Source organism: Pogona vitticeps, chromosome 7 (assembly GCF_051106095.1).
Source record: "Pogona vitticeps strain Pit_001003342236 chromosome 7, PviZW2.1, whole genome shotgun sequence".
Taxonomy (NCBI): Eukaryota; Metazoa; Chordata; class Lepidosauria; order Squamata; family Agamidae; genus Pogona; species Pogona vitticeps.
The window spans coordinates 15,307,164-15,333,771 of record NC_135789.1 but is presented as its reverse complement, the minus strand read 5'-3'; the positions used below and the strand labels follow the sequence as shown (position 1 = coordinate 15,333,771).

The window sequence follows — 26,608 nt, the reverse complement described above, 5'->3', positions numbered from 1 at the left end:
TCTCCGAGTTGGGAATTGGTGGCTTGGCGTTAGCCTGGCTCCGTTCCTTCCTGAAGGACCGACCCCAGAGAGTACAGCTTGGGGAGAGTGTCTCGGCCCCGTGGAGCCTCAATTGTGGGGTCCCACAGGGGTCGATTATCTCCCCAATGCTGTTTAACATCTACATGAGACTGCTGGGTGGGGTCATCAGGGGGTGTGGAGCCTCGTGTCATCAGTATGCGGATGACACCCAGCTCTACATCTCCTTTTCACCAACTGCAGGTGATGCCGTCCTGTCCCTCCAGTGCTGCCTGGGGGCCGTACTGCAGTGGATGCAGGAAAATGGGCTGAGGCTGAACCCGGACAAGACGGAAGTTCTGAGGGTGGTCGCCCTTGGGGTTGGTGGCCTGGGTGGCTCTCTCACATTTGGGGGGGTTGACCCTGGCTGCTAAGAATGGGGTTCACAGCCTGGGGGTACACCTGGACCCGATACTCACCATGGACACCCAAGTGGTGTCGGTAGTTCGCACCGCCTTTTTCCACTTTTGGCGGATTGCTCGGCTGCGACCCTACCTTGACATGGGGGCGCTCACTACCTTGGTACATGTGCTCATAATCTCAAGACTAGACCACTGTAACGCGCTGTACGTGGGGCTGCCTTTGAGGCCGATGCAGAAACTTCAGGTGGTGCAGAATGCGGCGGCCAGACTCTTTACTGGAGTGAGAAAACACCAACATATTTCTCCTGTTCTGGCCAAACTGCACTAACTGCCCATCCGTTTCCGCGTTGACTTCAAAGTTCTAATGCTTACCTCTAAGGCCCTAAACGGTTTAGGACCTCGATACTTGGCGGAGCGCCTGCTCCCACCAAGATCTACTCGGATCACCCGCATGAGTCAGGAGGTGAGGCTGAGGAGCCTGACGCCGAGGGAGGCCCAGAGGGAAAAGACACAAAGCCGGGCCTTCTCTGCGGTGGCTCCTCACCTTTGGAACAACCTTCCTCCAGAAATTCGCAAGGCCCCAATGCTGGGTACTTTCAAATGCCAGCTGAAAACATGGATGTACATCCAGGCCTTCCCTCCCGTCAACTGCTGATTTCTTTGCTTTGCTATTTATTATTTATTTATTCCTGCACTATTTGTTATTGTTGTATGCTAATGTTTTTATGGTTTTTTGGTTTTTTTAAAATTGTTTTTGCTATTCTGTAAGCCGCCCAGAGTGGTAGAAAATACCAGATGGGCGGGATATAAATCGAACAAATAAAATAAATAAATAAAATAAAGGGGTGGGATAAGAGATGTACAACCACCTTGCAAGGTAGGTGGGATAGAGCAGATCAGTTGCTGCAAGATTGCATAAAAGAGACCACTTACTCCATAGAGTTTGGAAATAATTCATTGAAAAACAATTTGTTACCGCAATTCGCTACAACTTCAAACGACGAATTCAGTGCCTGAAACAATTTTTTTCAGGAACAAATTAGATGTTTCTTATTCTCCTCCTTAAAATACTTTTAAGGTTGGGTTTCTAATGGTTTGTTGTTTTTCACTCTGTTAATTACAGACATTTCCGCCAATTGTAATTGATATTGGAAAGATGAACCAATTCACAATTTGGCTGAATAGGGAACAAATTCACCCATCAATCAAATCCCCCACCATTTAAAGAAGAACAAATGAGATTTCCTTAACAGTTGGACACTAACAGGGTAAGCGCTATGGCTGACCTTCCAGAAATACTCAAGTACCTGATGCAATACATATCAGCGTGCATATGTATCAACAGCTCCAGAATTTAGGAAATAAATTAACAAATTAAGGGGAACAAGGTCCTCCTGAGCTTCATGCCCAGCAGAGATTTGAATCCCGACCTTTGCGGGTTTTAGTCCAAATAGCCTTCACCGCTACACCATACTGTACAGTATCTGTGTGCATACTTTGCACAGAGAGGTGTGTTCACCATCTGAAGGCATCTTCTCAGCTTTATTTCCGGACGACTGATGAAGAAGGGGAAGTGGGCATGAGAATTAATTAGCTGTAAGTGGACGCTCGACTTCCCCCCCCCCCAGCACTGGGGGTGCAATTAATTATGCCGTCATTTTCTCTACCAACATCCTCCTCTTCTCATTTCACTCCCTGCCCCATCATTTCTTCCTACTCCAAAGACGGGAGGAAAGAAGCCAACCTGGAAAAGGAGGGTCAATGAAAACATAAAATTAAAATAATTTGCGTCAATCCTGTTGAGTGGCTGTTAGCTCTAATTGCTATTGACTGGCTGGTCTAATTATTAAGGATCATAGAGAACTGGGTGGAGAGGTTGGTTGGCATGGGGTAGAAGCTTGGAGTGGATTCCCCCCAAAGAAGTGACTGGGGGCTGAGTTCAGGTCTGGTGGAAGAAGAAAGTGAGCCGGCTGTTGCACCAGGAAAGGGTTCACCACCGGTCACCCGTGGAGGACGTCACTGAGATGTCCTTGATGCTGGGATGAAACCACCCCATCAGGGCCCCTAATGGCCAAAGGTAGCTGTTGGAAAAATCACAGTTCTTGGAACAAGGAAGGAAATGGGGTGGCCAGTTTCCCAAAAGTTGCCACCGAAAAGATCAGGACCATTTTTTAAAATGCAGAGGCAATAAAATTGTGAATGGCCCAGAGGGCAGAAGCATTCCCCAGGAAAAAACCACGTTGGTTCGGACTAAAACCCGCAGAGATTACGAATCCAGTGGGATGAATGTGAGCTCCGTCCTTCCATGGCTTATCTCTGTTTTCTGGTGTTTCTTCTTCCTTGGTCCACAAATGGGCTGGTTGAGTAATACGCGGGGGAAGGTAATTATTTCAGGAGGAAAGGTGGTGATGGGGTGGGGGGAATTGGCACCGATGCTTCCCCAGATACTCGGGACACACACACATCCCGGTCAACTATCACCAATTAGTCACCAAAAACCGTGTGCGGAGGATCTCCCCGATCTGGCCGAGTTGATTACTGCAATTAATTTTGCATCCGTCCCTGTGGATCCGTTGAAGAAGAGATGGCTGAGAAGCCAGCAGGGAGTTGGGCTGAACACAGGCAAAAAGTGCAGAAGGAGTGGGTTTATTTGAAACTAAGGGGGAAGATGGAGATCAGTTCTGGGGATGTGGCAAGACCAGGCCAGGATCCCCATTTTTTTTAATTTGGCAGAAAGTAGCCAATTTTTGTAGGTAAAAACTGTTTCAGAGCACAGAGGGGAGGCCTGGCCTTCCCTTTACACCAACTCCGTGGGAGGCATATCAGCTTAGAAAATAAAAAGTTGTAAATTCAGTTTGAGAAGAACTGAATAAGAATATTAAGGAGGACAGAAGATGTAACTCCTCCATACCCACCCCAGTTGTTAAAAGGATGGGGGGGGGGGGGTTGAGAGGCTGAGCCCTTCAGCTTTCTGATTTTCTTCCTTTGTTTGCCATGTCAATCAACCACTACTGTGGCCTCAGGCAGCAAAGCCCGGGAGGTGGCAGCAAGATGGAGAAAGAAAGACTACCGTCCTCAGCATGTTTGCTTTCAGTCCTATAAAGCAACCTGGAGTTCCGGGTGGGCAAATTTATCTGGTTTGGTTCGAATTTCCCCCCCCCCCCAAAAAATCTCCAATTCGTTCCATTCCGAATCTATCCATTTTTTCAGCAAATCCTTTCAAAACGACATCAAATCAAATCCTAGAATTTATTTCCCTAGGAAATTCTGCAGGCCTCACTGAAACTTTTAATATCTCCTTCTCCCTTTTTTTAAAATTTCTTTTGCAATTTTTCCTTTTAACAAAGGGATCCATCCAGTTCAAATTGAAATTTAAGCCCGGTGGCCTTTCACCACCCATTTCAAAAGCCTGCTCAACCCCGATGTAGCAGAAGAAATTTCTGGACATCTCCCCACCCCCTTTTCTTGACTGTTCCTGACTTTTGCCTACTTAAAATGATGGGCATAAAGATTTTTCCCCCCTTCTACACAAGCTCTGATCTATTATTAATCAAATATTCAAATTGGATCAGAGCTGCCCGGCTGTTGCCAATGCAAGAAAATAGCATCTCACAACACAGCACCTGGGTTTTAGATTTATTTATCTTTTCCTCTCACCTCACCCGTGAGACTTGCGTCCAATTTTCCCCCCAACACTTGCCCAGTTCCATTTGCAAAAACTGCCCCCCAAAACCCTGAGATTTTTTACAATTCGCTCTTGAAATCTCTAAACCCACGGCCCGCACGACACACAGCCACCCATCCTGAGCTGACACACGCACACACCAGAAGCAGCCGGCTGGCGAGATCAATATTTCCTTCACGGCTGCGTTAATAAATAGCAATATTCTTCATCTATTAATTATGAAAGGGAGTTGTGCCGGCCCCTGATGGGAGGGTGGGTTGCATGGCGGGGCCTCACGGGCACCTAGCGTTTACACACACACACACACAGACAGACAGACAGACAGACAGACAGACAGACAGACAGACAGACAGACACACACACACACACACACACACACACACACACACACAGAGAGAGAGAGAGAGAGAGCGCAACTCAACCGGAGGAAAACATGTTCACTGTGCCGGGTGGCGATCCAAGAAAGTGGAATCCTGTTATAAAGTGAGAATCATCAGATCCAGCTCTCCACAAGTGTGGGGAAATGTACTGTTCAAACACCTATTAGGTGCCTTCCAACCTCGGCATCGCCTCCAAAGCCGGCGGGAGGGGGGAATATATTTCTAAAAGAGTAGATTTTTGTCCCCGTTTTTCCTTTCCACAGCCATGAAAAATCATCCATTTTTGAAAGCACTTGGATTCTCTACTGTTCAAGAGCCTGTCTGAAATGGATCCCACGACTCTTTAGATGCCAAAGTGAATTTTAAAAGAACAGAAGTTACAACAGTTTCAACGTAGTGGCATTAATTCCTTTTCAAATATTTGACGGATTCATGGCTGTCCCATTTTAATCCGGTGTAAGATGCCTTGGGTCTTTTTTTTTTTTTTCTGTCGGAGAATGGTGGGAGAAAAACATTTGAAAGAAATCAATTGGATAAAAGAGGAGGACCACATTAGCAACTAATTTTTATTTTATTTTATTTTGGAATTTAAATAGGATTGGAGGGGCTCTTTGCCTGAACTGTGGATGATGGTCTCGGATCAGGTTGTTCCTCATCTTTCCTTCTTCAATCGTTCATGCCTTTCCTCTCCTTACTTCCCACGCCGTCGGAGAAACGGAAGGCAGGAGAAATCCCAATGCCAGGAATGGTGCAATCAATTAATCCATCATAATCGAGATTTATAGGGTGTAATCATAATTTTCAAGACCTGATTGATCACGTTGTGGGTCTCTTGGGGTGGGGAAGATAAAATCCAAGGACTGGCAGGGGGGCCCCCTCCCTCATGTTTCCTTCCTCCAAGAGACAAGAAAGGGATTATCAACGAGGGAGGAAAGAAATCAGAGAAAATCAGGACAATCCCCAGATTTCACCGAAAACAGAGATGACACCCTGGATGGCCAAATAGGTCCCAATCTACTCACCTAATACTAATAGAAGTCCTAACATTGTTATTGTGGTCTCCTGGTGCCAATAATGGATGGTCTTGAATGGGTAATCAAGAGCTGTTAGCTTTGCAAAAGACCCATTGCTCGGGGAAGTTTTTACTGGTCCAACTGATATGGATGAAAACGCTAACTGAATTTCCGATTTTCCTCAGAGATGGATGTGGCCACAACATCTGGAGTGGAGCAGGGAGCTCAAGAGGCCGAGCTAACTGGGAGATGTACTTCCATTCCACCACCACCCCAGTTATTTATTCATTGGAGCCTAAATCCAACTGCTCTTTCAATGGAGATTATCCTTGAACCTCACCAAATTGACTGTTGGATGGAAGACCACTTAGATACCTAGATAAAAACATTTAGTATGGTTCGGTTTGCATTCCATTTTAAGTAGAGTGGCCATTTTGCATTGCCAATATTTGGGTGCAAATTCATTTCATTCTGTATTCTATTAATATTAACATGCCAGTTATTATGGGTCACCTGGTGGATGGACAACAGTCTCCAAATGGTAAACTCTTTTAATGCTCTTAAGTCTGTTTTAATAACGCTTCGATCTGGTATTTTGAATGTAATGTTTATTCCTTTGTTTCTAATATTCAAAGCTGAAAGAAAATTGATGGCCTTGAAATGTGGTGCCGGAGGACCGGGCAGATAACCTTGAGCTACCAGAAAGGTGAACAAAGGTGGTGGTAGGGGAGGTCCTAGAGCAAATTAAGCCTGAACGGTCTCTGGAGGCAAAAATAACACCAGAAAGACAGTGTTACTGGCAAAGGCTGAAGACAGTAGGGAAAGAGGAAGGCCAAACACTGTACAAGATGGACTGACTAACCATGGGCTTGCGTTTGCAAGAGCTAAGCCGGGCGGCTGAGTACAAGAAATTTGGGACAGCGCTCATTCATACAGTCACCGTGAATCAGAGGCTTCTTGATGGCACGTAACGACAGCAATATTCAAATAAATGTCTTGTTTTTAGCTTTCCGCACCGCCTTTTTTTAATGACATAAACCACCCTGGGTCCTTTTCTTAGGAGAAAAGTGGGGTAAAATATTTTAAATAAATAATCACCTTCCAAAGCGAATAAACAAGCTGCAAATTTGCACATCTGAATGTCTCTCTCCTTCTTTTACATTTGCTGCCACCTATTTCTTCCCCCCCCCCAAAAAATGGTCCTCACCTTTAACCCCAGCTGCTTTTTAAAAAATGTCCTTTCTCAGCTGGTAAATGGCAGATCCATTGAATTCGGTCAAGGCGGCCAGACAGCGTGTGTTACTGTTCATTTTTAACGAATTTAGCCAAATTCTCAAATCACACCTTCGGGGGGGGGGCAAGAATCTTAAAGCATCTACAAAGATATGAGGGAAAGCAAAACTGAACACGTTCCCCATGCTGCTAATTAAAAAAACTCATTAATGAACCCTCTTAGACCCATTAATGCTTAGCATCATCCTGTTTTGAAGTTCTGCCCCATTACAAGAGGGGGGAAAACACCCCAAATTCTAATTTCCATGGCTAAAATAACGACAATAAATACAAAACTGGCAGAGAACTGGGCCACATTTTTTTAAAAATTAGAATAAAAGCTGGATCTGGTCCATTTAAAAACCCCTCTTCAATCCCATCCCACAAGTGGAAAGGGGCAGAAATCAACCATTTAATAAAGGCAATTAAAGCATCTCTCGCCGATATGGTTGCTATCGCTTTAACAGAAGACGGGACAAGAATATTGGTGGCTGAGTCCCATGTGGAGTAAATTCATACTGAGGTATTGATCTGATTGTATTTTCTTTCCCTGTCCCTCCTCCACCAGGCACCTCGGCTCAATCCGGTCGCCTCCCGAGCAATAAGAAGCTACGACGCATTTCTGATACCGACGTTGAAAGGCAGAGCAAGACATTAAACGCAACCCGGCTCTTGCAAGATGGAGGTTAAAAAAAAAAAAACACCAAGTTTTGAACCTAGCTGGAAAGCCAAGCCACCGTTTCTGAGGGAAAGGGGGAAAAAAGGCCCCTCCGAGTTACGGAAAAGTGGGCTTTTTGGTTACCCGTGTGATCAGAGACTCGCGCAGAGACCCGGCGAGCCACGTCCTCCAAGCTTGGTCCACAAATCCAGCATTCAAAAAAGCCACGTATCCCAAACAGCCGCCCCCGGGGGGGGGATCATTTTAGAATTACCAGCCCCATTCCAGCAGCCACAGCTTGCCACCGCATGTGCAAAACTGTATTCTAGCTTCTTGGTTTATTTTTAAAATAAAATCTCTGTTTCTTTCCTTCTCCAATTAAAAAGAAAGTGGTGTGTGTGTTGGAAACCCTGCTGGACGGCCGTTTCGGTCTCCGGTGGTGGAGCCAAAGGTTGGGAGTTCGAAACCCCCCACTGGGCCTCCTTGGTAGGGGCTGGACTGGGTCCCTTCCAGCACTACAGTGTAAGATGATGATATCTGTTCGAATGAAGGTTCAGTAGTTTAGCTGGCTGGATAGCTCAGGGGTTTGGGCATCTGGCTGCAGGGCCAGAGGTGGGGAGTTCGAATCCCTCACGGGGCCTCCTTGACAGGGGCTGGGCTGGATGACCCTTAGGGGTCCCCTTCCCACTCCGCCCTTCTAAGATGAAAGATGAGAAGACTGAAGGTGGGAACAGACAGAAGGCCATCCCTCAAGCCCTCGTTCCCTGCTGACCAGGGGCTTATTAACCCTCCTACGACGCCCATCGCAGGGCGAGATCAATAAGGCGCTTCAAGCAAAAAACGACTCCGTTTGGTCACTGTTTCCTGTGTTGCCGAATTGATCCACGTGTGCCGCATTTGGGGGGGGTTGAAAAAAAATCCATCTCTCTTTTTATTCCTCATGCTCTTTTTTTGGTCCTTCCTCACAGGGTTGCTAAGCAACAGATCTCACGGAGGACCTTGCCATTGGTCCGCCTCTCCGGACCGATGTATCCGGCCTAGCCTGCAGAGGTGCCCCCCCTCCTCTCTCTTTTCTTGTGGTCAGTTGGTCAGTTTGGCCCCGCCATTGGAAGGGGGGGCGCCCGCCCTCCTCCAGGCTGGCTCCAGGAGAGGGGGGCAGGAGACAGCCGAGAAAAATCAATACCCTCTCACATTTAACCTTTCTCCGTCTTGTCTTTTCTGAAAAGACGAAAGAGATGGGGTGGGGGAGGAACGTCCAGAAAACTCTATTGACCCCCTTCCCTTATCGCTGTGGAACAAACCCGGCGTGGCCTGCCCCATGAGGGTCCGTTGAGCTGGCCAGTTGTGCCTCCTAGCTGATCGGCCTCCAGTCAGACCCTACAAGGAGCCCCAACGGAGACCTTTCCTCCCACAGGCTGGGGCTGAATGCCCGAGAACTCTAAAGAACGAGCCAAGCTTTTCCGGACACTCTGAATCCTTTGGGACCAAACCTTCTTGAGAAAGACTTGACTCCCAAACAAACTGCACCAGAGCCCAGAGTGCTGTCCTCTGAAGATGCTGGCCACAGAGACAGGCGAAACGTTAGAAAGAACAACCTTCAGAACACGGCCAAAGAGACCGAAAAAACCACAACAATCATTATATCCTGGCCGTGAAAGCCTTCGCGAATACTTCTTGAGATGGTTGGTGCTTCCCTAGGCCAAGGCCGAGAGTACGTTACACTGAGTAGGGTTGAGAGTGAGACCCATGGAGTTCCATGGGACTTACTCTTGAGTAGATGCACTTGGATGAATGCTTTAAATACCCTTCCTACATTTTCTGGTGATCAGCAGTTTCCCATGGTTGCTCCTTTCACCCAATAAGAACCTTCTTCCCTTCCCCTCCCCTTTCCTTTCTCCCTCCCTCCCTCCCTCCCTCCCTCCCTCCCTCTTATCCATCATCAGCTCCTTCCTTCCTTCCTCTTATCCTTCCTCTTATCCATCATCAGCTCCTTCCTTCCTCTTATCCTTCCTTCCTTCCTCTTATCCATCATCAGCTCCTTCCTTCCTCTTATCCATCATCAGCTCCTTCCTTCCGTCATCCATCCTTCCATCCATCCATCCATCCTTCCTTCCTTTTATCCATCATCAGCTCCTTCCTTCCTCTTATCCATCATCAGCTCCTTCCTTCCGTCATCCATCCTTCCATCCATCCATCCTTCCTTCCTTCCTTTTATCCATCATCAGCTCCTTCCTTCCTCTTATCCACCCCCAGCTCCTTCCTTCCTTCCCTGAGCTCCTCCATCCCTCTCTCTTCCTTTCATTATCAGCTCCTTCCTTACGCCCTCTCTCCCTCTTCCTGTATGAGCCAAGATGGTGGGAATATAGTGAAACCTTCCCCATCTTTGATTCCTTCCACCCTCTCCCATGACGGATCCACCATCTCTCTCAGCCACCCACCTTCTGTGACTGAATATCAAAGCACTAAAGGTAGTCCCACCTCCATCCCACCACCCCACTTAAAGAGTTTTTTTCCCCATTGGGTACTTACAATGACAAGACCTCTTGAGTTGATGGCAGAACCAACATCTTGAAAGGCATTCATTCCAGCGTCGGCTTATCCTCTGCAGGGAAAATACTATGGACGAGATCTTACCTCCCACTCATGATGGAGGCAAAATCATCACCTGTTAGCACACACAAAGAGAAAGCACAATGGAAAAAAATTGAATAGGGTGAGACCTTTATTTCAGCTGCTCAAAATATAATTTAAAAGGCCAACTTTTGGAGTCTCATAAGCTTAAATGCCTTCATGAATTTTATGCTTTGGCTCAAGTCTTACTTCTTAATAAGCTAAACAAGTTCCATCTTAAGTTGGATGGCTTTTGTCCCTCCAACCATTGTACCATACTCTCCTCCTTGGGGGGTCATCCATTCAAAGCTTACTTCAGTACAGTGTCTGGAAGCCAGAACTTCTAGCTTCCCATATCTCGAGCCTAAATCAAATTAACAGAAGAAACCTGTTCAAGTTAGAAGGGTCAATGATAAGTCAACCTCCATGCAAATCCAGTTTGCTCCTCTCATTGAGCAGACAGCTCTGGGTTTTGGTCCGAACCTCCAAGGAACTGTCAGAGACTCTGGACTTTGTGGGAATTGCGTAGAGAATTGGATTCAGCAACACAGATAGCTGCTGTGCTGTTCGGACTAAAACCCAACATTTAGGACTTCTCCAGTTGAGTTGAAAAATCAAACCCTTGACGGAGCAGAAGATTTGCACCTGTAGAGCCGATCTGGGCACTGGAAACCTCCAGCCACCGTAGTACATCATTCAGACATGAGTAATCTCTATGCCAGGCACTGCCCGAACCTACAATGCCAAGAGGATGGTCTCGCGAAGACCATTAACAGCTCGCTCGTGCTCTCCCACCCCCCAGAAACCCTTCCTGGTTGTTTGTTTTCACTTAAGGCTAACATCATTGATGTCTCCGTTCGATCCTTGACGGGCAATCCACTGCCCCTGTCAGCTGCTGAGATCTTAGCAGCCGTTCCGTCAGACATCCTTGTGTTCTTAAAACCTCAGCATAAATCGTCCGTCTGATCCGCAAATCTTCCCCACTCTCACCGACCCGTCAAAGTCTTCCTAATGAGGGCGATTCATGGCAGGTTGGGTGGAAGACATAAGCTCGGAGAGGCCGGAAATCAAAGAGTACAAAAGAGCCACCTCGAGTTCATCTAACTTTGCCCTTCTTGGCTGTGCAAAAAATCCACAACTACAACATCCTTCAAAGGTGACCACAGCCAGTAATAAACAACACCCCAGGTCCTTTCATCATGGAGAGTCCCACAAGAGCAGACCCTCTCTAGAACCGACCTGCTTTATTTGACACAAGATTTTGTGAACCCCACGAAGTACGTATTTCTATATTTTATGGGCTGTGTTTCATAGACATCTGAGCACATCAAAAGTGGGTTGTCATCCACACACATCTTTCTAGCCAACTTTGAAGGTCATGAGCATGGAAGGTCCCACAAGGGTCCTGGTTTGGTTGGACAACCACTCCCTTTGGACATTATCTCTGCACAGAGCCCTAATTCCCCAAAATTAATTCCTCATCCTTGCATGAAAAATATGGAGCTCTAATAAAATCTCATGATGGCTAGAGTGTCTGAATGGGACAGATCAACATATACACCCCACTATTTATCTCTCACAAAGACAAGACCCATCACCTCTCTTTTCCACACCACCAACACCCATCTTTCAGTCTACATTGCCTCCAAACACAGATTTTTGCCCTTATCAAGCAGTTTAAAGGCCATTCACTGTGTTCCCCTGGTTTATCCATTTGTCTAATAGAAACTTCCATGGCTTTGGCACCCTCCAAATATTATTAACCATTCTGATGGGGGGAAATGGGTGTTGTAGTTCTCCACCTCTGCCAGTTCCAGAAGACAGGCCTTTGGTGTGGATAATGTCATTCCACCATTTAGTCACTAGGTGGTACTAAACTTTGTTGGATCTTGGGAGAACCGACCGGTTCCTAGCCCCCACAATATGTTTTGTTGCTGTTGTTGTTTTGGTGGGAGTTGGGCATAAATTCTCAGGTTCCTGAAAGATGGATCCTCTGTAACTTCAATGAGGGGAAAAAAATCACCCCGCTTTAAATCCTGCTCAACTAACAATAGTGGCGGCCAGCAAATCCCACTCTGCAAGCCAAGAGAATTGCAATCAAACTGGCTTTGCCGAACACAAGCCAAAATATCCCAGTTGGAAGCTAGAAATTAAAGAGAAATGTCATGGCTTAAACCCAAAGTGATTCAGGTAGTAAAATCGCATATTCTCTCTCTGTGTGTGTCTCTGTGTCTGTGTCTCTGTGTCTACATATAAGGCCCTCTTTGACCCATCAGCCAGAGTGCCCCACTTCCCTGGATCAGATTTTTTTGAGACGTTTGGGTAGAGGACACTGTATCTTTCCTACACTTATGGCGAATTCTGCTTTTGCCGAAATAACTTTGAGAACGCCAGTGTGAAACATATTCAGGTTACAAACCTAAGAGTGCAACATGGAGGCTTCTAAGACTTCAGACCCACAATCCGGGTGAGGTTTGGGATACAAACGTGCCAGCAACATATATGTTGAGGGTCAGCAAAGCTTTCTTTCTCTGTGTGTGTTTGATTTTCTCTGGACATCATCTACAGGAGCCAGAGGGAAAAGTCGATAGACCCAAAGCAAGGTTATTAATTTTTCAGAAAAGGAAAAAAAAACGCATTATACAATTTCAGAAGGAATATTGATAAAGGCGCTCAATGTTTTCCCCAGCATCCTCTCCACTTTGGCTCCTGCCATCCACTTTGCTTTTAGTCTCTCTGAAAAATAATTTATTTTAATATGCTTAATACCTCTCTTTAGATATATTTTTAAAAAATCAGGGCGATTTTTCCCCTCCCTGAAGCTACAACACACTGTGTATTTTCTCTCTTCCTCGCCCCACAAAACACTTGAACCTCCTTCAATAGGTCTGGAAAAAAAACCCAAATCAAATCTTTAAGATCATTTCAAACAGTCCTCCACTAAGAAAATCTGAATTCTGCAACTTTCCAGAAAACCACCATTATCTCTTTCTTCAGCCCTAAAACTCACTCGGAAGCTCACCTGGTAACCACTATCTCCCCGCTGAAGAGCTATCTCATGAGGGTTTGGTGGAGACCAAAAGGTAATTGTGTAATTCCTTCATGGTAGGTGGCGTGGAAGGATGGATGGTCAGCTATGAAGACCAAGACCCCTGTGGCATTTTAAAGATTGCACCCTTGTATTAGAGCATAAGCTTTTGTGCTGAGTTTCCCCCCAACAAAGGGCTGGAGATCCAGAATGGAGAAGAGAAACAACTTCATGATGAGAGGAGCTCCTTGGTATGGTTCAGAGCAACATAAAACACCTTCTTCAAGGTAGTCAATTGAAATAGAGCCACTCCTACTTCCTCTTAGGAGTTGGGATCCAGGATCTTTACCCCTTAGGTTACTCTTCTCTGAAGATGTTCCAATGACTCCATGTCCAGCTGTTAGGCCCCTGAATGGGACAGAAGATGCCGGGTGAGGTGCTGAACAGACAGACAACCTGACAGCAGTGCCATAGCGCTGTGTTGAATGCAACTCAGAACTAGACACGCTTTTGAGGCGGACCTTCTTGTGTTCATGCCCAACAGACAACTTCAGATGCACCGAGGTGAATCCAGAGTGTCAGCTAGACCCACGGTGCATGGGGCTGGGGTTGAGGGACCGGATGCTGTGAGCTCAGCCTTGAAGAAAGTACAGTCGGAGAGAAATGTGATTAGCATTGGCTGTCCACCCAACTTGCCAATCACATCTTCACACTGAGTGGACCAATTAATACATTTAACGAAGAAAAGGAGTGGGCGGAGATTAGAAATACAGAGACACAGAAAATGGGAGACATTTTCTGGAGGTGTTCAATAGCAGCTCCCCACCTCGGCTCTCCAGAGGTCGCAGGACTACACCTCCCATCACACTGACTATGGTTCAAGGTGGCCTTATGGGAGTGAGAGCCAATGCCACTGGTAACCCGAAGCCAGGGAAGCCCCTTCTTCCATTCCAGGTGGGTTTGGACCACTATGCCCACCCTCCCCTGCCCACAAAGGGCGATGGGAGTTGTAGTCTGACAACTTCTGGAGGATGCATTCTGTCTGTCCCAACCACATGCAGGACTTTTTTTTGGTGGGGTCTGTGAAAGATCAGGGCCCGAAGAATGGAGACCGGGGTGGAGAGAACGCAGACACTGCTGAGAGTTTAAAGCCGGCTGGTTGTTGACACGACTATTCTAATCCCAGCGAAGCTCTAAGTAATAGATGAATGTTGTCTCTCTCAATATCACACCATCACAGAAATTGATTTCTCTCTCACCCTCCGTCTTCCCTCCTTCTCTTCCTCCTCCCTCTACCTCCAGGCTTCAGACTTCAAGAGTAACTTTTCTCTAGAAGTATGCATCCCCCTCCCTTCTTCCTACTGGAACCGGTGCCACCATGGCCACGGATGCCAAGGGGGTGGTGGTGGTCCTGCTTCGTCCACATGTGAGAAACCACCGGGGCATGCCACGGATCTCCAGGCAGGGCCAGGAATAAATCCAACCCCAGATCTGGGACAGCCATGGTCACCGTGGTGTGGACAAAAGAGAGCAAGGTGGACCACGTTTCTGACTCCACCGCGTTCCTTCTTACTAAGAGGCAGCCAATGTGAGTTGAGGCTCATTGAGGACCACGCAGAGCTTCATAGAAAACTGAGAGAATAAAATCTGGGAGGACGTAGTCCAACGTTTGGAAGGCTGGGAGGTAGACCTTTTATGGGCCAACCCTCAGCAGCCACAGGGTCGAAACCCGGAAGATTTTTGAGGAAACAAAACCGTTGTTGGACATCAAGAGGGTTCACCAAAGGACGATTCAACACTATGCACATTCAGCGCTTAAGCCACACTGGTGAGTTGACTCAACTTGGGGTTTCTCCCCAATGATTTGGACTCCACTAGCGACCCAGAACCCATCCAGAACCCCTTCCTTTTTTCTGGGGGGGAGGAGTTTGTTTTTTTAATAGGGACTCGGGACTTGGACTCAAAGACCTTTTGGGGCCAAATACACAACTCCAGAAAGCTCTAGAAAGTGTCCGGTTTAGAAAGACAATTAATTCAAAAAGCTGGGGGGGTGAATAGGGCCAATTTTTAAAATTGCCCACATGTTTTGGAAACCTTTCTCCATGGAGTTTTATTTATTTTTTTTAGGCCTTCCAGATCCATCATCCTCCACACCTGGTGTGCTCTGATAGGAGCTAGAAAACACTCCAAAAGTTACTGGAGGCAAGTTCTCCAATCTCCAACGAGCAGGAGCTAACGAGGGGAAGAAAGGGGGTCCCTCGAGATTATAACCGTTAACTACCTCTTTCTTAAAAGCAACTTACGAACGGCACTTTTTCTATGCCATAACCAGGAAAGGACGATATTGACAGACACATTTCTTGTCTCCTCTCTGTCAATTCTATCGCCGACATCATTAAAACGAGCACTGGATCTTAATTTAACGTGTTAGCTAACAGATTATTTAATTAGTTTTCAATACTGAGGGGGAGAGGGGAAAAAAAGACGGGCAGAGAGATTTATGAAAGAAGGAAAGGAAAGGATGCTTTAAAAAAATAAAATAAAAGACATACTTGGAGTAATGATGGTCCGATGAGGATACCATTGGAGTTGCTCTTGGCTTGGGGGGGGTGCTGTTGTGTCTGGTGGACTACAACTCCCATCACATCAGAAGAGCAAGGATGATGGGAGGCACACACACACCCCAGAACACATGGATAGTCTTTATGCACCTCTTCTGAGCCGATTGACTGGAAATGGTTGGGCTGGCAGCACCAAACGAGACAGGCTTGAGATCAGAAAGGGTGGGAAAAAAAGGAACCCAAAGGCAAACAGGTCCTGGAGTTGGAGATTATTCTGAATAAAACACATTTAGAGACACAACCATCCAGTTTACAACAACATGGTGGCCTTTCAGATGCTGCTGGACTACATCTCCCAGAATTCTTATCACCAACTAGGCTGATGGGGGTTGAAGTCCAAAATCATACAGAGGGCTTCATTTTGGCCCTTCCTGACTGGCCACCATCATGATCTTAAGGTGTTGTGGAGAACAGAAGGACTCGCGTTGAGTCTTCCCCTCCCTTTCTTCCTTCTCTCGCTTCTTGGCTGATGAAGAGACCAGTGTGGTCCCGAAAGGTTGCCCTCTTGGCTTCTATCATTTCAGTCAGTCTCGCAAAAGGCCCGCAATCCCAGTATGGATTTGAGGGGGTGAGCAAGAACTCTGAGAGTCGAACAAGCTGAGTTTAAAAGGTTCCCCCCCCCAATCATCATCATCTTAGAGGAAAAGAAGGGAAGGGAAGCAGAAAAGGAGGTGGTGAAAAATAAAATAATACAAAATAAAGAAAAAATAAGTGCATGATGATGATTAGAAAACAAGCTAAACTAGAAAGTGCCTTTCCATTCCTAGGAAGCTAAATTGTAACTGTATATTTTGCTGAGGTGGGAATAAAATCAATTTGCGTACATTCTAATGGGTGAGCAAAAAAATAATTCTCAGAAAAAGTCCGGGAGGCCTTCTCTCTCCCTTCCTCTTAACCTGCAAGCGTTTCAAAAGACAGACACGGCTGGGAACCCACATCACCATTTCCTCCAGAGTATGCCCATCAAAATCAATAGAGTCGATGGTTTCCTGCCGTTGCCAACTCCACTGTGGACCGATGTTCTTTTTAAAAGCATCGCCCTTCTTTCAGGAAACAACGGAGCCTCTCTGGGTGCCTCGGAGGCTGCTGAAGAAGAATCGTGTGTTATCTTAAAGGAGACCCCAAGGAGGGTTGTGGCTAATGAGGAAGAGCCGTGTTTTGCCTGAAAGTGTGCCAAATGGGAATCTAGTGTTACTTTAAAGACTATTGATGAAGAATCTTGTGTTGCCTGAAAGTGCACCAAATAGGAATCTTGTGTTGCCTGAACCCAGCACCGAACAAGAAGAGGTGGTGTGTGGGGGGAGGAAACACCCCTAAAATGAAGATTGATCGTTCCTCTGCTGCAGTGGGGTTGAAGCAGGAAGTGAAGGGGTGCCATGGCGTTTGCTAAGCGACGGGAAGGGATCCATACGGATCAATGCGTTGCCTGATCAATGGAACTCCCATGCTGATCGATTTGGTGCAGGATCAGGCCGCCCCCCCTTTCCCCACCCCTTTCCTAAAGAGAATCGACCTGGCTTTGCAGGCATTTCTTCCTTTGCAGTGAAGAAGGAGGAAGGGGAGAAAACCTGGAAAATTTACTTTTTCAGGCCTTGCTGGTTTCAAATATCAACCCCCCCCCAAAAAAAGGCAGTTGAATTTCTTGGGGGGGGGAGGATTAGCCCAGGAAATCTAAGGAATTAAAAACAGATCTTTAAGTATTTGGGAGGGGGCAAGATGAATGATAGTGCAGATTTTTCCCCCATTCCTACTTTTATTTAGTGTTTGCCTCTGTTCCTCTAGAAGAGAACTTTAAAAAGAAATCAGTTCACCCCAATCCCCCATGAATGTATAGCAATATAATAATAATAATAATAATAATAATAATAATAATAATAATAATAATAATAATAATAATAATAATAATAATAATAATAATAATAATAATAATAATAATAATAATAATAATAATAATAATAATAATAATAATAGGATGGCAGCGGTGGCCTTACTGCAGGGGGTGGGGAGAGGTGAAAGGCTGGCAAAGAAATTAAAAGGGGGGGGAAGGGAAATTGAAGAATAAAACTGGTGCTTGTTTGTAAATGTATTATTTTGGAGAAATTAAAATAAGGGGCTTTTTTGGGGGAGCAATGGGGGCTGTCTTGAATGCCCTCCTTTATAACCTTAAAAAATCAATGGGTGTTTTTTAAAAAAAACTTTACTTGTTTGAATAGAAAAGGGGGAGTTGAAAGAAAGAAAGAAAGAAAGAAATTCAGGTGTAGGAGGCACTGGGGCCTCTCCCCGGTCAAACTCCACCTCATCCGAGAACTTTTCCTCGCTTTCTAGCTGAGCTCTTCCTTCCCCCCCCCAGCTCCAAAGAGAAAGTTTAAGGGAGAGAGATTTTTTTTTAAAAAAAGAAACTTAAATAAAGCTCTTTCTTTTCCCATCATCCCCCCCCCAATAAAAGAGAGAGAGAAATTCCCTCCCCGGCCTCCCTTTGAAGCTGGAATGAGAGGGTTTTGGAACAGAAAGATTAAATTAATTAATTAATTAAAGCTAAAACCTGCGCCGGGCGTTTGCTACTGCAGAAAAATGGATTTTTAACAGGATCGAAAGATTTGGTGGGGCACAAGGCGAGCGTTCAACCTGCTAAAGTCGGAAGGAGACCTTAAGGGAGGGGACCCTGTGTGCATTTACTCAAGAGTAAGCCTGCGACCGGGGCCGGGTCGGTAAGTTTGCGAAGGCAAAGAGGAGAAAACCCATTACTGGCCAGGTCTACTCCAAAGTAAACCTTCTCCAGCCCTGCTGGGGGTTTCTGCTCTCCCCTTTACACGTGAGTAAGGCACCCAGGGATTTCCAGCTCCCTCCAGATTTATTTCCACCATTTCACACCTTTAAAAAAAAAACACAACCTATTTTCTAATGTTTTTTCCTCAAGTGGGTTTTCTCATTAGAATATCACCCAGATCCCTTTTTAGCAGTATACTGGATACTGTAGTAACAATTAGCAGGAACTAATACTCAGAGTAGGGAGCAGTACCAGAGTATTAGCAGGTGGTTACAGAGGAAAGAGAAAGAAGAAAACAAAAGAAACTAATTAAGGGAACAGAATTAGTAGAACTAACACAGAGATCTTCAAAATAACAAAAATCATAGTAAATATTATGATTGTTGCTATTCGATGGATACTGTGGGTTACTTTTGGAAAGGCTTCCGCCCACTATTTTCCCATTATTTATTTATTTTTAAAATTATGGGGCTAGAAAGAGGGCGATTTGTAATGTTGCCGCCCTTGACTTGAGCGTAAGCCCCGGGGCCTGCCATGGGGCTGACTCCCGAGGAGACCGATTCAAAATCGCCTTGCCCCCGCCTCGGATCTGCGGCCCGGGATTCCCAGGGAGGGCGACGCTCCCGAGGGATGAACCCCCGCGGTCCAAACTACTACTAATAAATTGATTAATTAAAAATAAAATCAAAGGGGTAATAATTAACCACCCGCCAGCCGAGAGAGGAAAGTTGACGGACCTGTTTTTCCGAAAAGGCCGGCTTTCTCTCTCTCTCTTCTCGCCCCGGTTTGATTTCTCCTCCGCCCCGACAAACTTTTCGCGTTCTTTGCTCCCCCAGGAAAGGAACGGCAAACGCGTTCCTCGGGGAGGGGGCAGCTCCTTCTGGAAGGGCTCGTTAAGCGCTTTTCCAAAGTGGAAATTTAAGCGAGGATTATTTTGTTTTCAAAGAAAGAAAATAAAAAGCTAAAGGGGGGGGGAGGACTGCTCTGCTTCTAAATTGTTAAACCCCAAAAGCAGAGGTTTGTTTTTATTAAAAAGAGGTTAAGAAATATAAGCCGGGTTGATTCACACGTTACAGAGAAACCGGGTTAGTTTCTGTTTCCGTTTTCCTTTGCTCGATTTTTTTTTGTCTGTTCTTCTCTTCCCGAGTCTGCAGCCTCGGGCGTTGTCCTCAGAAGGGCGGCAAACCCGGTTTTAAAAAAAAAAACAGAAAAAGGAGGGGGAAAAAACCCAAAATTCAAGACCCTTTAAAACGTGAACTCTCCTACATGTGGGAAATGCGCTACACGTGTCACCCTGGACCTGTGAGCCGACCTGGGTGTTTGGCTCACGGGTCCAACGTGAGTTTACGTGGGAGTAAATCACACTTGAGTCATTCTTAAGACACCAGAGGACACGTGTGTGCGCAGTTCCGTACGTGAAAGACAGAGATTAGTGTATAACTGTGTCAGATCTGGTCTGTCTACTTTAGACTAAGCCGCAGTTCAAAACATTTCTGGTTTAAAACAGGGTGCGATTCCCCCCTCCCCCCGCAGCAAAGTAGCCCATATAATCGGAGCGTTTTGAAACCCAGGCTCAATCGTGGTTTTTGCTTCGGAAATTAAAAATAGGAAGTAATCTCCCCCCACACACACACACCACACACATTAAATTTCACCAAACTTTGGAATCTCACGTTTCCAAGGACAAGCAAAGAGAAAAAGCGAGTATTTCTTTGGTAAGATGAGACAGCCCGGCCTTTAAAGTTCCATTATTTGCTTTCTTTTCTCTGCTGTTATGAAAATCAGGAACACTTCCCGGATGGCTTTTACGGCCTTAAATAAACTTAACTCCATGAGAACGTCTTAAGATTTGACCTACAGGAAAGCTAGTTTAAAAGAGTCTCTCTCTCTCTTAGAGGGGATTAAACTACACCTGAAAAACAAATTCGAGGGGGTCCGATCTGGAGCCGAATTCGAACTGAATGCAGATTCCCGATAGATCACCCAAAGAGATCCCACCTTGATGGAAACCAAGAAGGTCCGCCATAAAGGTTATCACGGGGTGGAAAGACTGACTGGAGAAAGCGAGCATCTTGGAAAAGGGGCGAGGCAGCAGAGATAGAGGAAATCCCAAAGTGAGGTGGATGGACTCCGTTGAGGAAGCCACTGGCCCTGATTTTGCAAAACCTGGAGCATTTTAAAGGCATTTTGGAGGTCAGTAATTCCTCCAAGAGACCTTTGGGGATCATTGCTTTGTTGGGAAATCCATGGGGTTTTGAAAAGGAGAACTGGAGTTTCCAGATCCACATTTAATTCGGATTAAGCCCAAAGTGAGCCCAGAAGCCCTATACTGCAGATTTCCATACCTACCTTTTCAAGAGCAAGTCCCATTGAAAACTGATGCTCCTTAAGTACTTCCAGGATCGCTGCCTTGGGGCTTTCTTGGGGGGGGGGGGGAGTCATGAAAACGCCCGCGCAAGGCTGGGAGGCAGGTTTACTCGGAAGTGAAGCCCGACAAACGCAGAGAAACGGGGGCCCCAATCCTATAATTGACGGGCAGAAATTTCTAAGCCGGCGACTTTACGCAGACGTCTACTCCGAACAAAGCCTGCATTTTTCCAGCAGATTTACTCTCCTGCAAGAGCGCAAACTTTTCCTGTTGGACCCGATCCCTTAGTAGGGCCACCTCCGCAGTTTTGAAGTTCAATTTACTTCCATTTGGTTCGGGATTAGAGCTGTTTTGTTTCGTTTTCAGATCGCCGTCTAAAATTATTTGCTGGCAAAATAAAATAAAATTATATATCATTCAGTAGTTCCCCCCCCCCGCAGACAAATAAAGGATCACATCCTATTCTGGCTGTTAAAAATAATTAAGAATGTCTTACGACATTATAATCATCATCATCACCAGGGGTTTAGTGGTTTCAAGAAAATTTAGTTTCTTTCAACATTAACTGGTGAAAAGAACTAGAGAAAAGTTTCGCTGTTGTTGTTTTTAATGGCTGAAAAAGAAAACCATAAATTTAAGGCAGCGGCAGAGTTTACACGGGTTTTTTTTTAAACCCTTCCCTTTGGGGTTTTGAGCAGAAAAAGCAAATACTATAATGGAAATTCGTGTTTCTTGGAATTAAATGGCTCCTGGGCACGCCCTTCCTGTTTGTTAAATATGGTAATAAAATTAGGAGCTCATAAAGCATGAATCGAGGCCGATAGATCAGAGCACGTGACTCTTTCGTATTCTGGATTTTCTAACATTCTCCACTGCACACACACATAGAGAGAGAAAAAAACACGGATGAATGAGGTATCCTCCATTCTAAGTACATTATACCCGAAAACCTGCCCCGCGGGGAATACTTGTGCATGACACGGATTCCGGGGTAAATCATCCCGAAGAGTTAGGAAACGTTACTTAATTCTAACTCCCACCCCAAAAGTCACGTTTCCAAAATCTGGGTATTCTGTTACTCACCCATGCTGTAACTTGAGCAGAGACAGAACCCAGTTCACACGTTACATGGCTTTGGAAAAGTCAGGTTGCATTGAATTCCGATGCTTTTTCAAGTTGAGGGAGAGCGATGTGTAACGTTACTGAACTGAACAGGAGGAGTAACGCACCCTCGATGAGTTTAACACGATTTAAACACCCCACTAGCCTTTAATTACATTTTGTTTTCTCTTCTCTCGCTCCCCGACCTCGGTCCACAAGCAAGCTAACCCGCAACCTCCCACTATAAGCCTGCCTTTCTCTTCCCAGGTACCTTGCGAATTCAGGTCCATTGAACATGGTGGGCCTGAGGGGTTGGGCTCCAAGCTTTCTGGAAAAATCCGGATTCCTTCTCAGCCTTCACAGCTTAATTGATGGAACAAGAGCGGGTATAAGAAACGGATTACAGTATGATGATTTCTGTGGCTATTAGTAACGCAGGATTTAGTGCCTCGGCAACTACTTGGGAGTAAACCCCATGGGAAGAAGGCCCCGTTTCGCTCCGAGAAGGGGGGGAGTGAGAAAATTCGAATTAATTCCCACTCCGCTTTAAATCGGAATCAGAGCAGGGCGTGGTCCTCAAGCCCTGCCCCTCCGCGTCTGGCCACGCCCCTCCAGGTCGCGGGTCAGGGGCCAGATCCCCACCTGTCTCCCATTTCGCCCTCATTCAAACGGATCTAATTGAACCCTTCTGGGTTTCTCTTGATCCGGTGGGTGTCTTTTCTGATCTTCACACTGCTATATCTAATGTATAACCCGGCTTTCCCCCAAGGCGGTTTACAAAAATTACTTTTTTTAAAAGCTATATTTTGGGGTATTAAAATCCAGCCAAATGTATAGGAATAATAAAAGGATAGTCATGTAAAACTATTTAAAAGGGATATGTTAAAGAATTTAGAAACCAGGCTGGGAGCCAGGAGATGCTGTTGAAAGAGAAAATGGATGTTAATCCGATTTAAACTTTCCTTAGGTTCACACCTGGGGTTCTAATATGGAGTCTCCACCCTGTTTCTTTCTCTCTCACCCACACCAGCAAGGAAAAGGGGCTTTAACTGGTCTATCTACATGCAAGTCAGGGGTCTGTGGCAGCTAGAGTAGACCCCTTCAACTGCTGGAGATTGTGCCTATGTTGACCTGTCTAAGCCCCTAAGCAATGGGGTTTCACTCTTAATTTTAGGGTTTTGAGAACAAGGAGGCCTTACAAATACTGTAGCAGAGAAGAGAAGGGAAACAAAATGCAAGGGAGATAGGGAAAGCTACTGACTTCCAAAGAATAGCAAGGAGAGACAAGAGGGCCTTCTTAAATGAGCAGTGCAAAGAAATAGAGGAAAATAATAGAAAGGGAAAACCCAGAGATCTGTTCAAGAAAACTGGATATATTAAACTGGATATATTTGTACAAAGATGGACATGATAAAGGCCAAAGATGGTAGGGACCTCACAGAAGCAGAAGACATCAAAAAGAGGTGGCAAGAATACACAGAGTAATTATACCAGAAAGATCTGGATGTCCCAGACAACCCAGATAGTGTGGTTGCTGACCTTGAGCCAGACATCCTGGAGAGTGAAGTCAAGTGGGCTTTAGAAAGCATAGCTAGCAACAAGGCCAGTGGAGGTGATGGCATTCCAGTTGAACTATTTAAAATCTTAAAATATGGTGCTGTTAAGGTACTACACTCAATATGCCAGCAAGTTTGGAAAACTCATCAGTGGCCAGAGGAATGGAAAAGATCAGTCTACATTCCAAACCCAAAGAAGGGCAGTGCGAAAGAATGCTCCAGCTACTGTACAATTGCTCTCATTTCACACGCTAGCAAGGTTATGCTCAAAATCCTACAAGACAGGCTTCAGCAGTATGAGGACTGAGAACTCCCAGAAGTACAAGCTGGATTTTGAAGGGGCAGAGGAAATAGAGACCAAACTGCTAACATGTGCTGGTTTATGGAGAAAGCCAGAGAGTTCCAGAAAAATATCTACTTCTGCTTCATTGACTACGCAAAGGCCTTTGACTGTGTGGACCACAGCAAACTATGGCAAGTCCTCAAAGAAATGGGAGTGCCTCACCACCTTATCTACCTCCTGAGAAACCTATATGTGGGACAAGAAGCAACAGTTAGAACTGGATATGGAACAACTGATTGGTTCAAAATTGGAAAAGGAGTACGACAAGGCTGCATATAGTCTCCCTGCTTATTTAACTTATATGCAGAATACATCATGCGAAGGGCTGGACTGGATGGATCCCAAGCCAGAATTAAGATTGCCGGAAGAAATATCAACAACCTCCGATATGCAGATGATACCACTCTGATGGCAGAAAGTGAGGAGGAATTAAAGAATCTCTTCATGATGGTGAAAGAGGAGAACAAAAAATGCTGAAGCTCAACATAAAAAAAACTAAGATCATGGCCACTGGTCCCATCACCTCCTGGGAAATAGAAGGGGAAGATATGGAGGCAGGGACAGATTTTACTTTCCTGTGCTCCATGATCACTGCGATGGAGACAGCAGCCACGAAATTAGGAGACGTATGCTTCTTGGGAGGAAAGCAATGACAAACTTAGACAGCATCTTCAAAAGCAGAGACATGGCCTTGCTGACAAAGGTCCACATCGTCAAAGCGATGGTTTTTCCTGTAGCGATGTATGGAAGTGAGAGCTGGATCATAAAGAAGGCTGACCACCAAAGAATGGATGCTTTGGAATTGTGGTGCTGGAGGAGGCTCTTGAGAGTCCCCTGGGCTGCAAAGAGAACAAACTTGTCCATTCTGAAGGAAATCAACCCTGAGTGCTCACTGGAAGGACAGATCCTGAAGCTGAGGCTCCAATACTTTGGCCATCTCATGAGAAGAGAAGACTCCCTAGAAAAGCCCCGGATGTTGGGAAAGTGTGAGGGCAAGAGGAGAAGGGACGATGGAGGATCAGATGGTTGGACAGGGTCACTGAAGTGACCAACATGATTTTGACCCAACTCCGGGAGGCAGTGGAAAACAGGAGGGCCTGGCATGCTCTGGTCCATGGGGTCATGGAGAATTGGACATGACTTAATGACTAAACAACAACAACAATTATGGGATTAACATGTCTACTCTTCCTTCTCTTCCTCCTCCCCTGTCTTGCTGTCACAACAGCCCCATGAGATTTTGAGGGTGTTCTTGACTTTATGTACCTTGGCTCACCGAACTCTGACACTCTCTCCATAGATGTTTGAGCTGGAGAAACGCCTTGGCAAAGCAGCCACCATGCTCTCTAGACTCACAAAGAGAGTATGGCTTAATAAGAAACTGACGGCAAACACCAAGATCCAGGTCTATAGAGCCTGTGTCCTGAGCACACTCCTGTACTGCAGTGAGTCCTGGACCCTTTGTGCACGACGGGAGAGGAAGCTTAACCCATTTCATAGGTGTTGCCTCTGACACACTTTTGGTATCACCTGGCAGGACAAAGTTCCAAATAGAGTAGTTCTAGAATGAGCTGGAATTTTTAGCATGTATACATTACTGAAACAGCGACGTCTACATTTGGCTTGTTGTGAGAATGGCTGATGGTCGGATTCCAAAAGATTTCCTGTATGGAGAAATGTGTGCAGGGAAAGCGCCCCAAGGGGAGACCACAGCTGCGATACAAGGAGATCTGCAAGTGGGATCTGAAGGCTTAGGAATGGACCTCAACAGATGGGAAACCTTGACCTCTGAGTGTTCAGCCTGGAGGCAGGCGGTGCATCACAACCTCTCCCAATTTGAAGAGACCCTTGTTCTGCAGGCCGAGGCAAAGCAGCAAAACCAGGGAGCTGGACAGGGGACAGATTGTCTTTTGTCTTCAGTGTGGAAGGGATGGTCACTCTCGAATTAGCCTTCTCAGCCCCGCTAGACGCTGTTCCAAGACCTCTGTTCAGAGCACGTTACCATAGTCTCTCAAGAAGGAAGGATGCCTACCATTGCTTCCTTCTCTTCTTCCTGTCCTGTCTTATTGTCACAACAGTCCCATGAGATAGGCCAGGTTGGAGAGAGAATCGGGGTGGAAAGAGGGCTTGAACCCAAGATGCTTCACCCTCACTTTCCCTCTGACATTTGGGAGTTCCTTCCCACCCAGTCAGGAGACTGTTCATCATCTCCAGCAGAAACTTCATTTGGGACCGCATGCCCAGAAAAAGAAAAAAGGGCATTTGTAGTTTGGAGCGAACTGGGTTACACAGAAGAAGGAGAACTAGAAACAAAAGGGGCTGCTTAAAGATCATTTAGTCCAGCCCCTGCCAAGGGGGAGAGGCATCACAGATAGATGGACCCATTGATGATTACAGACAACTCGGTCCATAGGCTTGCTGGCTTCCTCGGGAGTTCGCCCCCATTGACAACGCCATCAAGATAAATCTGCAGAAAAGTCACCAGACTTCGCCAGCAATTAAAGCTTCAAGTAACTAAAGCTTTCATTGCCTTCCCACGAAGAATCGCTTTCTGGGGAAAATTATATATTTATTTGTTCAACTTTTGGCTCTCTGCGGTATTACAGGTTGAGCATCATCAGTCCTGTTCTGACTTTGGATGAAGCCACTGAGGAGCCCTACTTTGGGAATTGCAGAAATTCACCACCACTTAGTGTGATACTGACTCTGATGGTCCTCCAAGGAGGTTTTGATGAATATTTCCACAGAGCTTCCAAGTTAAGTCACCCCTCAACAAATAACCACCCT

General features: G+C 45.9%; 1 protein-coding gene and 1 long non-coding RNA gene across 4 annotated transcripts in view; one reads left to right on the top strand and one right to left on the bottom strand.

Moving 5' to 3' along the window:
* MOB3A (MOB kinase activator 3A) overlaps positions 1-26,608 on the top strand; it is a 337,768-nt gene that overhangs the window by 292,668 nt on the left and 18,492 nt on the right. The window lies entirely within an intron of this gene.
* Positions 1,183-22,441, bottom strand: LOC110072485 (uncharacterized). Of its 3 annotated transcripts, none has more exons than XR_013537911.1 (5): positions 22,194-22,441; positions 20,803-21,208; positions 12,457-12,599; positions 9,957-10,092; positions 1,183-2,163 (listed from the first exon to the last, which is right to left on the bottom strand). It is a non-coding gene; the product is annotated as an uncharacterized LOC110072485 (long non-coding RNA). The 3 variants fall into 3 exon arrangements; XR_013537910.1 differs by lacking the exon at positions 1,183-2,163 and adding an exon at positions 5,048-5,378; XR_013537912.1 differs by lacking the exons at positions 1,183-2,163; positions 12,457-12,599 and adding an exon at positions 5,048-5,378.